General features: G+C 43.7%; 1 protein-coding gene across 4 annotated transcripts in view; it reads right to left on the bottom strand.

The window, feature by feature from the left end:
* FGF13 (fibroblast growth factor 13) overlaps nt 1-16,823 on the bottom strand; it is a 334,864-nt gene that overhangs the window by 246,789 nt on the left and 71,252 nt on the right. The window lies entirely within an intron of this gene.

Here is a 16,823-nt window from a genome sequence, read left to right on the forward strand (position 1 = left end):
TATCTCGCTTGCCATGCACTTTTTACTCCTTTCCTTGTCATTCATTATGTCCTAGATTCCTGGGAAGTTTGTGTTAAATACATTGATGTGACTTGATGCTTCTACCTAAATAGCAAGGTATTTTAAAAGGTAGAAAGTAAATATTTAAAAATAAGAATACCAGATTAGTAAACCCATTTGATACCTTAACGGCTGTCTCTATAAAATCACCACCTACTCTACTTTCCCCTGTATCGGGTTCACTTTTAACTTAATTTTTCTATCTCATGTCAGAGTCTGTCTTGTGATCACAGCAGTTCATCATATTTAATTTTGAACTGCTCTCTTCAATACTGAGAGCATTACTCACCACCTTTTTTCCCCCCGGGGAAAACAAAACCAAAAAAAGACCAAGCAACCCCAGTCCTGTCAACTGTTTTCATAAATCCTTCCGTTCCACTTCAAAGACTCTGGGACGCTCTGTACGCCACTGATTTCAGTGTTTCTCTGGAAGAGATGCTTTGACTCAATCAGTCAAAAATTATAAAGGAATCACCAGTGAATTTTCATGGCCTGGGTTAGAGAATCATAGACAATGAGGGTGGAAGGGACCTCAGGTGGTCAGATCGAGTCCAGCCCCCTGCTCGAAGCAGGACCAGCCCCAACTACATCATCCCAGCCAAGGCTTTGTCTACCCTGGTCTTCAAAACCTCCAAGGATGGAGAGTCCACAACTTTTCTGGGTAGTCTGCTCCAGTGCTTTACCTGGTGAAAAGGTTTTTCCTAATATCTAACCTAAACTTCTCTTGCTTCAACTTAAGACCATTTCTCTTTGTCCTGTCATCTGCCACCACTGAAAACAGCTCAGCTCCATCATGTTTGCATCCACCCTTCAGGGAGTTGAAGGCTACTATTAAATCCCCCCTCAGTCTCCTCTTCTCCAGACTAAATCAACCCAGTTCCCCCACCCTCTCCTCACCAGTCATCTCCTCCAGCCTCCGAACCATTTTCAGAGACCTCCAATTTGTCCACATCCTTTCTGTAGTAGGGGGCCAAAATTGGACCCAGGACTGCAGATGTGGCCTCCCCAGTGCAGAAGAGAGGGAAGACTCACTGCCCTTCATCTGCTGGCAACGCTCCTACCAATTCAGCACAGGATGCCAGTAGTCTTCTTGGCAACATGGGCACACTGCTAGCTCCTGTTCAGCTTACTGGCCACTGTCACCCCCAGGTCCTTTTCTGCAGAGCTGCTGCCCACCCAGTCACCCCCCGCCTACAGTGGTGCATGGGATTGTTCCCTCTTAAGTGCAGGACTTTGCACTTCTCTTTATTGAACCTCCTGACATTTCTTTTGGTTCAGTCCTCCAATTTGCCAAAGTCTCTCCAAATCCTAGCCCTACCCTCCAGTGTATCTACTACTCCCCGCAGGTTGGTGTCATCCACAAACTTGCTGAGCATGTACTCCATCCCACCTTCCAAATCACTGATGAAGATATGCCAAAATTCATACTGACCGACTTCCTTCACTCTTCAAACTTGACAGGTCTCAGAACAACACAGCTACCAAGTACACCCGTGTACCAGTTGAAGTATTCATTGTTCAAATAATGTAACTGATGGCCTTTAATAGTCAATTTAACTACAAAAGCTCCTTTTTTAAAATTAATTAATTAATTACCAAACCTGGATTAAAAAGACATTCTGCTCCTCAGGTTTTGTATAGATGCCAATATTGACTCTCCTTAGGGGCAGACTCTTAGATGCTTTTTATAACAGCCCGTCAGAAATTGTCAAGGAGTCTGACATCTTAGTGAATAACAAGGACATATTTCACATGAATTTACAAGAAAAGGTTCCTATTCTCCAGCCCATGCCTTAGTTTGTCTGATGTGCAAAATACTCTCTGAAAGGTGACTTTTGAAGTGTGCAAGAGCCTGACTCCACGTCCAGACTGTTCAGGTTGTTGGATGAGTTAATGGCATCTTACAAGTTACCCCAATTCCACGTTCAGTTCACTGGAACACAGACTCAGAAGAGCAACCTTCAAAAGCCAGGCATACAAAAAAAAAAATCAAACCTACCCTAGAATTAACTTCCTTCCTTCCAGCCATCTCTCACTGCTCTGAGCCCTCACCCAAAGAAACAGCAGTGCACATAGCATGTTCTGAAGGTCATCAAATCACAGTCCCCCGGCAATAACCTGCCACCAGCTTGCAATAAGAGAAAGCTGTTAGCTTAGCTCAAGCGGCTTGGGAGATCACAGCTGCTGCAGTATCCCAGGGAGGAGAGGCAATCTCTTTGGAAGTCAGGATCCAAACTATCTCGGTTTACACTAACCAAAGTCAGAACATTAAACTCCATGCAGAAATCAATGGGCAGTGCGTGCCGACCCCAGAGCTCCAACCTGATGTGCTCTTGCCAAGGAGGATGGTGTTTCATCAACAGATCCCAGCATTCAACATTAGCTGCAATCTCCAAATGATTTGGAGGGGTAGAGCCAAATAGAGCACAATGCAATAAAGGGCTGACAATGGAGAGCAGAGCCACAGCAAAGCCAGCATCCAAAAGCAACAGAAGTTTCAATCACCAGCTAGTAAAATACAGCTAGTACAGAGCTCAGTAAGTACCTCTGTTAGCACAGGAATAAAATGTGTTTGTTTCTCCTGCTTCTAAGGACACTTGTACATGCCACAGCATGTGATTCTTGTGAATGAACTGTGCCTTATAAATTTTAACCCAGGTTATTTTGGTGTTTCGAGCTTGTGTTTGCACACCAAATAAGTTCTTATTGCCGGGGTCCAGAGCGTGCTCCAGCATGGATGTGCAAGAGGGAGAGAAAGGGGGGAGGAGAGGGAGTGGTTGCCAGGAGCAGCTCCTGCACCTCAAGCCCACTATGCCACAGTTCCTCAGGGTGTATGAAGAGGGAAAAAAGAAGGGAGCAGCCAGATCTTAGAAATAGGTAAGAAAGCTGGCTGGATACAGAAGGGAGTCAGTGCTGCAGCTGCCCCAGGCACCATCGTCACCGCCCAGGGCACTACGGCTTGGCACTGCTCCCCTGTAGAAAAAAAATTAACAAAGACCCAACTCTCTGCTTGAAAACCACCGGCTGCATGGGGCTTCCTGCAGCAGTCCAAGCCATTGCTTTGAAGACAAATCTAATGCACAAGCCTGCAAGAACCGTCCTCTCCATTTTTCTAGCCATCAAATCTGATTACCAAACCTACCTTCAGTCCTGCCGAACCAGAGCTCACTTGGTACAAAATTTTACAACCTCCTGGCTGCCCTGCTCCCACCATTGTTCATACTTAAATGGGGAGTCTGATGATATTAGGTAAATATTTGTCCTTATGTAACAGCTTCCTCCAACTTCCTAAAAATTTGCTGTCTCCTAAAATTTAACCGAAGAGGGTGGTTTTATATAATGTGTCACCACTCTGCCCAAATTCAAGTGCAATGGAAGGCACTTTATCCTAATATTCAGCTGTGGGTAACATTATTATAGGCAGTAATAGTTATCTAACCAATTATGCAGTTGCAATTTTTCTATTAAACTGAGAAGCTTTAAGCAAGTTCAAAAGCAGTAAGGAATGCAACGCCCCAGCTTTGATGAGCCCAATAGCCTTTAGTTATTCACAGATTGTTAAGTTCCTGCGGGCTTGAGATTTCTAGAAATAGGGCAAAAATTTGCTTTTGTGGCTAAATACTGGCTCATTCCTTGTGTTGATATGATTATGAAGTTTCAGCCATTGCGAAGCTGTTCACACTATTCTCCCATGCACCGCAAAATATAAGCTAACTGCAGTTTTTCCATGATAAAACCAGCGAGTGAAATCATTGTTCTATTTCCAGCTCTGCTCTGGCATAGCGCTGATGCTCACTGCTTACTAAATACAGATTTAAAACAAAAAACAAAAAAAAACAACATACTGAATAAAAAGCTGGAGGCTTCTGATACCCTTTCTTCCATGTCATTTTAAATAAGATAATGAAAGAAGTGAATACCAAGAAACGGAGGGAGGCTTGTGAAATGACTCAACAAGCAAGGAGTCAGGAGGAAAATGCTGAATTCATGACTGCATACTCCACTGTAAAACAGAGCATCACACATTCAAAAATGCCCTAACCTTTTAAGAGCAGTATTTATTACTCAACATTAATCAACCTATTAAGCAGGCTACTCAACATTAATCAACTATTCGCAGCAGTTATGTTCCTCCCAGCGCCTACGTTAGAAGTATTGTTAGATTACACTCGCCAGTGGGGAAATTGAGGCACAGAGGCTGAGTTGTCATGGGGTTCACTGGCAGAGCCGGATGCTTACTATACTATACGAGTCCCCACCTCCAAGTCCTATGATTGCTGCCAACAATGCAGAACACACTGGTGCAATACAAAGCTTGACAAACGTTTCAGAACGTTTTCCACAAATATTCACTCAAATCCTTTAAAATCTGCGTTGACTGCACTTGTGCTTCCTTTGTGTTCAAACCCTGTACATTTTCTAGGTAAGCATTTGTTGACTAAACGTTTGCCGAAACAGAGCATCAAAATGACCTCCAGGGCTGAGCTATTAGCCACCCTCAATAACCTGCTCAGTAACCTCAATTCTACAGTCTTTCCCATGAAGCACAATTTTGGGCACAAAAGCTTAGCTCAAGTGGGGCCAAATTGTCCTCCTCCTACTTGCAGGGTCTACACAAAGCTATTAAGGGTTGACCTTGAGGGTGCAAGGCATGTGAGCTGGCCCTCTCCATTTATGGCCCAGCACACTAAACTTTCTATTTTTAAGCAGAGTCCTTCTGGAACCCGTCTGACCAATATGTGCGTCTTTCTGTCTGTGCTTGGCTCTTATAACAGGCAGCAGAGACTGGAAGTAGGATACAGAAGGGGTGAAAGTCAGAAATAGCAAGATGTGGGGATTGCTGAAGGTGGATTCGCTGAAGGCATGGCAGATGACAGAACAAAGAGCAATAGTCTCAAGTTGCAGCAAGGGAAGTTGAGGTTAGATACCGGGAACAACTCTCACAAGGAGGATAGGGAAGCACTGGAACAGGTCACAGAGAGGTAGTGGAATCTCCATCCTTTGAGGTGTTAAGACCCAGCTAGATAAAGCCTTGGCTGGGATGATGTAGTTGAGAGGCTGGTCCTGCTTGGAGCAGGGGGTTGGACTAGATGTGACCTCCTGAGGGTCCTTCCAGCCCTCATTGTCTATGATTTCCCATGTCAGCAGTTTGTACCACTTGAACACACCCAGGGAGAGGTGGGCCAGGAGGTAGCTTGACCTCAGGCTCTGAGGCTCAGAAGAGTTTCCCAAGGAGGGCTGGACTGCAGCCCAGGGTTGAGCTCAATGGCTTTCACTGTGGCCGGCCAGCATGCATGGGCTTCAGGGGCATCCCTCCGCAGCAGGACACCTGCACCCTCAACTGGAACGCAGCTCTCCCAGCACATATGGCTTTCCAGGCTTTCCTGTATACCATGGTAGACCAACCTAGTCAAATCCAAGTATGTCCTCTTCCTAACCGCTACATTCAACTTGCTAGCAGGCTCCCGAGTACACCTGGTGAAGCCTCCAGCCTAGCTGCATAAGTTGCCAACTGCATCATCATCATCACCGTTTATTAACTTGAACACTATATAATGTATTTTTTAGTTATGAAAGAGCCACGCGCTTTCACCATTTAAGAAAGCACATGTATTTTACGGATACAGTCAATATTTTTTTCTTAAAGCTCTGTAGCTCAAGCCTAACGTTTGTTTAAGTGTTGGTGTAATATGCTAAGCCAAATTGCATGACAGACCTTGCTTTGTCAAAACACAACTGTCTCATGAAATATGTCGTCTAGTTCCAGAAGTACAGCTGGGAGAAAAATATTCTTTCTGACTGAAATATGCCTATTCATAACTATTCAAGAAGCGTTGCTCAAGTCATTTATTTTGGGGGGACCAAAGATAACCTGAAAGCGTTTAAAAAGAAGTAACATTTTGGAGAGGCATTTTAAATTCATTTTTCATTTCAAATAATGATGTTTCATCCTGAAATTTAGCTAAATTTCTTCCAAAATGAATTACCTCATTTCTGCTCAGGTAAAATGATTTTTTTAAAATTCAGCTTTGTGTTGTTGTTGTAGTTGTTGGTCTTTTTAATTATTATTATTTTTTATTTTATGGAAAAAGCAGAACATTCGCTTTTGGGCTGATGCTTCCCCCCATTTTTTTCCCTTCAATTTACCCAGTGAACAGAAATATCATAATTCGCATACCGCTAATCAGAAGAGTCCAACTGTAAAAGTCTATCTATAAGCTTTATTCATAATTTTCTTGAATTGGAGGTCACTCCACTTATCTCCATCTAGTTTTTAATCTAGGAAGTTACATTTCTTGGAAAAATATCATATCTCTATCACTCTCACATGGTGGCTGGAACATGCATCACTTGTATAGCATTCTGGGTATGTAAGCAGTACCCCTGCATTACAGATGGAGAAAGCCGAGACAGAGAGGCTAAGTGACAACCAATGTCTCAGGTCAACCTAGCTAGTAGACGGCCAAAAAAAGAGAAAGGGAGAGGGGATAATTACAAAAGTAACTCTACAACAGTTTTGCTCTGGTCTTTGGAGAACAAGCTATCCCACTGCTCCCACCAGCAAGATCATTTACCATGGGGCTTAAGCACAGAATCTGTAGCCAAAGACAACTGGGAACTAGAATCAAGAGCAGTAACAGCATTTTTTTTTTAATAAAGAGCTCTCAAAAACCAGCAAGTTGGGCTAAAATTACTCCTTCCCATTCATGCTCCTGTATTTCCCTGTCCTTTCCTTGGCTGAGGTTCTTCCGTTCATGGCTACCACCTTACAGTTCTTACGAGGAAGTATTCATGCTTCCGAGAACCAAGGGAAGCCACCATAAATATGCGGATGGCTCTTCCAAATCAAAACAAATTACATGCATCATGTCATGGCTGATTTTACCACTGTAAGGAATTACAGGAATCTTCTGTGACCCGCTGAAGACAAATCTGAGGTCCAAAAGGGTACAAGTCTTCAAAATGCATTGTGCTGCAAAATGTTCAAGACTGGACAGAAATCTACAGACCTGTTTCAGTAGCTAGCTCAGGCTGACAACTTCAAGGCCCCTCTTTTCTTATTTGACTTGGCCAAAGGGCCATTAGAGAAAGCCCTACACAGTTCAGGGCTGTGAGCGTGTATTACAAATGTGCAAACTGATGTGCATAATCCAGCAAAAGTGAATTATTACAATGCCAAAACAAAATAAGTAAAAGTTAGAGCGCAGTATTTCTTGCTGGCCTTACTGGCTGTGCTCCATCTTACTTTCTACAAGCTCAACAAATATTTAAACTGACCATGTCTACGCAATTACACGTCGTTCAGCAGAAAGGAATATAGTGATACATGAAATAAATCATCGACTCTGATTTATCTGCAGAACTAATATTAAAATATATTTAAAATAAAATATTAACCGGTCTGTTTCACTGAAAGAAATGACTAGGCTGTCAACAGGATCCCAGGCTGCAATTCTCTTCCCAGCAGCACAGCTTATGGGAGCTAGTCATATTGTGAAAGTGTTAAGGACAGAAAGCAGCTTCAAGAAAGACCTGCAGCATTCAAGCACAACTCTTTTGACTTTCACACCCAGATGGGCTACTTGGCTTCATTTCTTTCTTTAAAACGTTTCTGTTAATGCTGCTTGGCTCTGTTTAAGCAGCTGCCCCCTTTTGCCCCAAGTGTGATTGCATTTCTGCAGTGGATCTCACAGTCCCTGAATATAGTTTTGCAAAGAACGACGCATGAGATTCCAACAGAAAACAACCTAATTCCAAGAGCAATCCTCAGAAATCCCCTCCTAACTACAGCAGGGCCTAAGAGCCCATGGGTAGCTAAGATTTTGGCAAAAAAAACCAAAAATGTTTAGACTGGCACTTCATATTTCTGCTACTGCGAAGCATCTCCCACCCATGGCCACTTTTTTTGAGGTTCCCAATTGGTGCTTCTGAGCTGCTCAGTTCAGTGGGTGCACTCAGATGAGTTCAAGACAAAGTGAAACCCAGGGGACCTGCCTGTTACATGCCGAGTGCTCTGTGCCGTATTAAGGAGACTCCATTTTAACTGTCCCCTTAATACAGTGTCAGCCTGGATCTTTGAACTGCATCACAGATTTGAACTGTGTCAGCTTGGATCTTTATTTTATTCAGTGCTGCTGCTGGCAGCTGTGTATGGCTAGGGACAGACATTTAAAAAGCCTGAGCATGAATTAATTCAATCTTTGCAGGGTAGTCTGACCTGACTAGGCTAAATCAGTTTTGTAAGTGGACAGACACCCCAGGAATGCAGGCTCATGCCTGCAGTGGCTCAGGCTAGAAGCCAGGGGGCACTAGAGCAGCCCTCCCTTCCCCTCGAAGTGCTGAGCTGAGGCAGGGCATGGCCAGGCCCCAGCAGAATGCTCTGATTATTCCCCCCGCTTCTTGAGCTGCCCAGCGGGGAATGTTTATCACCCCTAACTCTGTGTTTATCGACTCATTAAGAAAGCAAAGCCTCTCTCCATTAACTAATGGAGCTCCCCTTAAAAAGGTCTTCCAAGGAAGGACATTAAGCTAACTGTTGATTAGCTCCAAAAGGCCTACCTTTCTGTTGTCTCCCACAGTACAGACCGTATCCAGCACCTGGTTTGCTAGCTAATGCTGAGGTGTCATAAGGCAGAGGTGGAGGCGGGAACAATCCCTGCTTAGCAGGGAGAAGCCAGGCAGACGCTCTGGGCCTTCAAGTCTTTGCCAGAGGTCTGGTCAGGGAGCAGAGGGGACGGTCCAGCCCTGCTGTGGAGCAGAGAGCCCTGCCCAGCCCAGAGAAGATGCTGGGGGTGTCTGGTTTAGCTTAAGCCAGCAAAGAGGCTGAGACAGACATTGCATAAACCGGTGATGAGGCAAATTAGTTAAGTATGATATACTACATTCAACCAGGTTTATCTCAAACCAGTTTCAGCTATTCTCAGACTGGTTTATGTGCACTGAACATCTGTTCTGTTACAGGTTTAAACCAGTTTCTGATCACTTAAAACGGTTTGTGTGTAATGTCTGTCCCTAGCCATAGTGCACCGTGTGCTCAGAGCTCTTGTACAACTCTCCAAGCGGATGAAGCTTCCTGGTGTCACCCCACAAATCATGCCCCCTACAATTTTTGGTCCAACCTGCAGGTTGCTATGCTGCCTGCCTTTTACCCTTACCCAGGCATGGGACTTCTAAGCTCCAATCTCTCTTTAGTCTGATGGGGTTCAATACCTACATGTCCCACTAGCTAGAAGAATACCATAAATACCAAATGCAAGGCTAGAGCCTCAAATCACAATGCTCTGCCCATCTCTTCATTTGGTCCTTCAGCTTTTCAAATTAAAACTGGGGAGAACAAGTGAACTATGCATTGTATCCTACAGAATACGAAATCTCAGTTCCAAGACAGGAAGTAAAATTCACCGAGGAACTCTGGCTGTCTATCTCCTTCTGATGAAGCCGAGAGACCCTGAGTCCCAGTGACTCAAAAAAATCAGGAGCAGGCACCGCCTTGCATGGAAACAGCCACAATCTCTCAGATAAGCCTGACAAACCATTTGGGCCTCTGCAGTGAAAATCAGCACTTCAGACTGGCACCTGGAAAGCATCCTTGTGCAGAGCACGATTCTCAGGTGTTGCTTGCTTTCTGGGCACAATGCTGTTCAACAGAAATGTCCATGTGGTTTGCTGGTGCTACGTTCATCTCAGCAACAAAACTTCAGCTAAAGCCTAAGAAGAAGGGAGGTAGGGAAAGTGTCCTTTCTGTTCAGCTACCTCCCCCTGTTCATATGCCCTCTTTCCCAGGTCAGGTTTCTGTTTGCACTTCCTTTGCCTAATGAGGAATTGACTTTTCAGTTATGTGGGGGTCCTCTTCACTCTCAGAAATTGTTACAGAACTCTTTCCACCCTGGTCTGTGCTAAAAGTAGGTATTCTCTTCCCATGATGTGCTTTTTCCCACCATTTGTCGCATTTGGGGTATTACTGTTGACCGCAATGGATATTCTTAGTGCTTTCCACTATGCTGGCACAGTAAAGAATGGGAGGCTTGTTCTATCCCCTCCTTACCATTACATATAACATTTTTCTAATGTCTTTTTTTCCTCTGGTGCAGGACGTGACTGGGAAGGGCTGGTGATGTTCCTGTTCACCACCAGAAGCTGGTAAACTCCAGATGTAGTTCTCCGTTTCTCAAAATGACACTTCTTGCACACAGTGCAGGCAGGAGGAGGTGGTACGTGCAACATCCCAGGAGACATGCAGGACATAACTATGTTCCAAGGGAAAGTTCGATTTTAGGTCTAACTGTGCAAGCACTCAGACAGTTTTGATACTTTGCCGACTATCATTATAGTTATTCATACTTCAAGCACCCGTTATTTGTCCTCTCGTGAGTTTGTCGTTACCATTTGTCATTAGGTTTTGATCAGAACCTCATTATTAAATGGTGCTCACCACATACCCTCCCAACAACTCTTACAGAAAAAAAATTAAGAAAACCTAGACTCTGGAGTGAATGCTTCGGATTTCCAAGTAAGAAGTCAGTCAGCAAAAGGACCAAGTGCCCCCAAAATGTTCTGGGCTTAAAGATATCTATCTACCTATCTATCTAGAGATAGATAGATAGATAGATAGATAATTAGCAGAAGAATTCTGGTGAGAAGAGTCTACTACTAAACCCCAATTCAGGCTCTGAAGCTGCAAAAGGAAACAACTACAGCATATCACTACTAGAGTGTGTGTGACGGGGGAAGTGAGGAAACACACAAGGCAAGTGTGACCCAGGCTACGCAGGGCTTTAAGATAGGAACCCAAGTGAAAAAGGAACAAACAAGTGCAAAGGCCACAAGAAAAGGGACGAGCGGTGGACAGCAGAACAAGAGAGCACTTTGTGGGGGAAAGAAGAGGACGAGCTTCTAGGGTTCAAGCACTGAATCTGGTTACAGGGCAGCAACAGAAAGGAAGAGCTGCACTGGGAATGACAAACTGGACCCTGCACGAAACAAGTCCAAAAGGGCAGAGCTGAATTTTTTGCCACCCTTTCAACTGTGCAAAACAAGTGCGTTCTCCCAAATCAGAATTGAACCAATTCTTCCAAAACATGATACCCTTTAGTACGGATCTGGGGAAGTCCCAAAAAAATCAAAAACACAAGGCCTCAAAAAAATCCTGCAGCATCCCCAGAGGGTCAGCTCTGTGGTTTGGCTGTAATAAGTTCTCAGGACACTTTTTAGAAGCTTGGAAGATACAACTTTGTGGTTCCCCTTTGTTTATGCAAGATCAGGGCACTTTCTGAAGAGGTTTCACATTTATGGGAAGAAACGCATTGACAAGTGACCCAATTTCACAGCCTCTTGCCCTTGTGAGCATCACTACCCTTCAAAAAAGGCCCAGCTACGGCCATCTCAGCACTGGTTGGTGGGATCCAATCCTAACTGGATCTCAGACAGAATAGGAAATAATGTACACGTACACACACCAGCAAACCCTACCCATCACCAAACCGAAATGAGATTTTTAAACAATTCAAATGTCGGAACAATTCCACCTCATCTCCTGAAACCGCCGTTATGTATATTTTGCTGAAGCAGGATGTCTCAGCAGTGCGCGGTGACTTTTGCAGAATAATTGCCTGTAGAGAACTTGCCCTTCACTTTATTAAAACAGGAAAGGTATTTATAGAATAAAGTTTTACTTCAAGCCATGTCACATGCTGTGTAACTCGCTGAGTGTCAAAAGTACGGGAGTGAATTTGAAATGAATTGGATTTATCTTTTGGAGCCACTTGATGCCTAGCAGACTAGAAAAGGGTGGCAGAGGCAAAGAGACTTTGCAGAATGGAAACAAGAAAGGGATTTTAATCCACCCACTCAGATTGCATCTCCTATCTCATGCACTTTAGGCAGAAGTTACGACGCGTCTCAAAATAAAGCAAGACATATCTGAGATAATACAGGAATAAGAATATTACCCAGCAAGAGATCCACTTTAGTTACCTTTGAGTTACATCATCAACTAATTTGGCTCTTTGTCTTTAAATACACCGCTCGCATCATATTTCCAAAAGCAATTTTTAAAAGACTAGAATTCACATATCTCATCCCGAGGAAAAAAAAGATTTCACCGTTGGATTAATCAGGGGTGGGCAATTATTTCCGGCAGAGGGTTACTTACTGAGTTTTGGCAAGCCATCGAAGGCTCCACGACAGGCAGCCAGGGGCAGATAAATATTAATTTTCTAAATTTTTTAGGGGCCCCACGGGCCAGATAGCATGGCCTGGCAGGTTGCATTTGACCCACGGGCCGCATTTAGCCCACCCCTGGATTAACTACAGGGATCACGAGCCCTGGTGATTTTAAGTCAAGAGTTTCTAAGAGTTTTGACACATGTTAGCTTTTACTTTGGTATATGTATACGAGTGCCAGAGAGGGATTGGGTTATTTATTTATTCTTTTACTGTATTTTGTTTTAACTCACAACAACACATACAGTCTACTCAAACAAATGGCAGAAGTGACATAGTACCTTGTTTAAAGTGCAGCATGCTTAAATGGAGATTTTGATCATGACTGCCAGGCCCAGTAGACCTAATACATACCCAGGATCCAAAGAGCTGGAAGGATTTAGGTACATATGCTGTCTTTCAGGTGGGGGAACAGGGGTAAAACTAACTCCCAGCACAATTTAGAAATGCCTCCTGGATGCTCAAAACTACATCAACTCTCCCCAGAGGAGCTGTTAAGCTAATCCAGAATCAATACAGAGTTGGCTGCTTGGAGGTCCTTTCACTTTGCAGTCACTCTCAAACCTGTCATTAGAGGTAATTTCCATCCCTTTGAACCATCAGCGTTGGCCCCAAATCTGGACCAGCACACCTACGCCATTTTCTAGCCCTCCACATTTTCTTTCCCCTGTCCTGTTCCTCTCATTTGGGCACAAAATAAGACACATTTAAAGAAACACAACACCATGCCATGAGATGTGCCATCACACAGATCATGCTCAGGCTACCTCTAGGAAATATTCCTACTTATGGTGCTTTTAGCAACCTCGGGGCACTTCTGTCGCTTAGCGCCTCCAGAAAGACCGTCATTTGATTTTCCGAAGTATGAAAATGCAGACTGGGGACCAAGGACTTGGGTCAATATTTTACACCCAGGTTCTGGAAGGCTCTGAGATGTGCTTCGTTAAGCAGAGCACATGATGTTCACCTCAGGTTACTTGCATTTTATTTCGAAGCTGGGATACCATTTTTCCACTGGAACACTTTGGAAGGAAAACAAACTGACACTTTTTGCCGAATCAAGACTTTCCATAAAAAAGCCTGGTTCTGCAATTTCCAGAAATCTCTAATTGTCCATAGGGAAAACGAAACATTTCATTTCAGAGCCCCATAAACCTAATCAGAACAATTAGCTCTCTGAGCAGCCCTAAAATTTCAAATTCTCCTGAACCCTAGCATTTCCCTTTGCTTCTTATCCTGCTGTTCCTGGCTCAGTAAGGAACTATACAGACAACCAGTTTCTTCAATGCATGGTAAAAAGTGATTTTGTAAAGAGACGTGGCACGGCCTTTCTAAGCTTTTGATCTTGCAGCACTTATGGCTTGTCCAACTACCAGGAAAGAGCAAACCTCTTTCATTCAACTGGACTAACCGATGCATAAGGAATTACTCCCATAGAAGTGGAGATAGTGGGCACTGCACAACTTCAGCTCTGAGCCTTATAACGGGAAATGTAAAGAAAATCAAGAGTCTGATCCACACGCACATGCAGAGCTACCGAGGCGTACGAGACCTCCTACAAATAAGGGTTCAGAGCCGTGGTCCTCAATGGTCTGGGCTCACTACAAGTGTTTTAACTATTCTCTAAACTTTTTTTTTTACAGTTTTCATAGAAACTCCTTGAATTTGTTTTTATTCCCTATCGAGTTGGCAGCCAAGAGAAAAAGAAAAGTTCTCCTCAAGCATCTTTCATTCAAAACAAGTGGAAGTACAATAAATTCATAAATATGAAACTCCCTTAGCCTTATTTCTTTATCTGTTATATGGAGTTCAAAAAAGGAATACAATTAAAAATTTACACTTTAGAACAGAGTTTTCAGCTTTCTTTCCCACAAATCCAGAAAGAAGGGGAAAAAAAGGTTCCCTGTCACATAAATAATGAAAATGATGTTCAAAGCCTGAACATTTCTTTTGAAGCTTTTTTTCCCCTCATACCCCGCCCACTTACTTATTTTCTGACTGCAAGCTATACCTGCCAACTTCTTTCCTGGATGGCTTGACAATCAACAAAAAGTAGGAGAAGATCTTAAAAAAGAAAAAATAAACAAATAAATAAAATTCACAGAAAGTTAAGGTTGGAAGAGACCTCAGGAGGTCATGTAGCCCAACCCTCTGTTCAAAGCAGGACCAGCCCCAAACAGATCATCCCAGCCAAGGCTCTGTTTAGCTGAGTCTTAAATACCTCCAAGGATGGAGACTCCACCACCTCTCCAGGTAACCTGTTCCAGTGCTTTAAACTACCCAACTCATGAGAAAGTTTTTCCTAATATCTAACCTAAACTTCCCTTGCTGCTACTTGAGCCGATTGCCAACATATTAAAGGAAGTGATTCTTCTCCTCTATTCTGCACTGGGAAGGCCATATCTGCAGTCCTGTGTCCAGTTTTGGGCCCACCACTACAGAAAGGATGTGGACACATTGGAGAGAGTCCAGCAACAAAAATGTGGGGGCTGGGTGACAGGACTTGTGAAGACAGGCTGAAGGAAATGGGCTTATTGGTCTAAAAAAGAGAAGACTGAGCAGGGATTTGATAGCAGCCTTCAACTCCTTGAAGGGTGGGTCCAAAGAGGCTGCAGCTGGACTGGTCTCAGTGGGGGCAGATGACATGATAAGGAGCAATGGGCTCAAGTCGCAGCAAGGGAAGTTTAGGTTATACATTAGGAAAAGCTCTCACAAGACGGGTAGGAAAGCCCTGGAACAAGTTACCCCGAGAGGTGGTGGAGTCTCCATCCTTGGAGGTTTCAAAGACCCGGGTAGACAAAGCCTTGGCTGGGACGATGTAGTTGGGGCTGGTCCTGCTTGGAGCAGGGGACTGGACTAGAGGTGACCTCCTGAGATCCCTTCAATCCTCATTTTCTATTATTCCAGGTATTTTGTGGCCAGGTTTTTTTTGGTTTTGGGGGGGGGGGGGGGGGGGGTATACACAGACTTTACAGACAGGCATTTTTAGAGATGTTTTTAATGGCCTGTCCATAAACTTACGGAAGGACGGCAACCCTGGTTACAAGACAATACAAAAGACTGCACTGCACGTCACTGGACAGTGCTACTCAGACCTTCCCTGCCTCACACCTCATCAAGCAAGGAGAAGACTCATTTTAGCCAGATTTCCCTTCATTTTAAGTTGTACCCCAATATATCATGTGACAAGTCAGGAGTTTGTTAACCTTTTACAAACTGCACAGTCCTACACTAGCCCCATCATGCCTAGAAATTTTAAAGAGATGGACCCAAATCAAGATGCAAAGGTATTAAAATGTGATCTTTCCAATGTTATCGGTCAGACATTTGGAAGTTAACCATCAGTCTCTGCTTTAAGAGGGGACCAAAGGCATCCAACAGTTCAGGATCCGTCAGATTTGGCATGGTCTGTGTAAGACATGGCCGCGGCAAAATGTGGAAAGCCAGTAAACACAAGAGACTTTGCAGAATGACCCCAGCATATTCTTTTAAAATTCATACTGGAGAAGATGAAAAGCACCACTCAGCAAAATGTTACTGCTATGAGCATTCAAGTCTGCATCTGTTTAGTTTCAGCTCCGCTTCAAACAGAGTTAGCAACTTGGATCGGTTGAGTAGAACAGCAAATTCCTGTATATTTCATTGAAAAGAAATAGATGTGGCAATCATGTTAGAAAACCAAGGAAACCTTTCCTACACATCACTTAGCAAGTTGTGTTGCACATTGTACCCACCGTGTATGTACACCCACAGTGCCTGCATCGGAAAACCGGTTTGAACGTGCAATATAATGAGCACACATTCAAGCAAACGTAGTGGTGCAGCAGCTACAAGGTACCATTGGAGACTCCAATACCTTTCTTTTCCCATTATTGTTTCTTCAGTGCCAATGACTACAAAGGTAATTCATGGGCGGACTCCATGTCGCTGCATTAGCATTCCGCATGGGTGGTATCACGCTATAGTGAACGCTGTAATTAAAGGCTTGGAAACCGTATCTTTTATACGCAAAACGGTTTCCTTTCATGTCACTAATAGCTTTGCAAAAAAATTCCCCTGTGAAGGATGAGGGGTGATATGTAATAATTTAGGAATACAGCTCTGTACTAATTTATGAATATTGTATGTGACCGGGTTGTGGCAATGTTTTATGTATGATTATCTGAGACTATTGGAGGCATATGCTGATTCATTTTAATAGGACGGTCCTTAGGAAACGACCAGGAAGGGCATTGCAGTGGGTCACGATGAGGAATTGCCTGATAAACACATGGAGGGAATTGAAAAAAAAAGTATGTGGGCTACTAACTGTGACCACCACATTTTCTTGAGTACAGCCCAAAGATGCATTGCTTGTTGGTCATGCTAGAAATCAGCAGATCAAAAAAAGGCTGATAATAAATTTGAAAAGGTGGTTCCCTCTCGAGGGAGGCTGCATTTCTAAGGAACTGCATTTAAGGACCAGGCTAACAGAAACACAGGTCTTCCTAAGCTTAGGCAAGCTAGACATACAAATTGAGTGTTTTATGGTTTCAAAATCC

Source organism: Crocodylus siamensis, chromosome 8 (genome assembly GCF_052110815.1).
Source record: "Crocodylus siamensis isolate JL-2025a chromosome 8, ASM5211081v1, whole genome shotgun sequence".
Taxonomy (NCBI): Eukaryota; Metazoa; Chordata; order Crocodylia; family Crocodylidae; genus Crocodylus; species Crocodylus siamensis.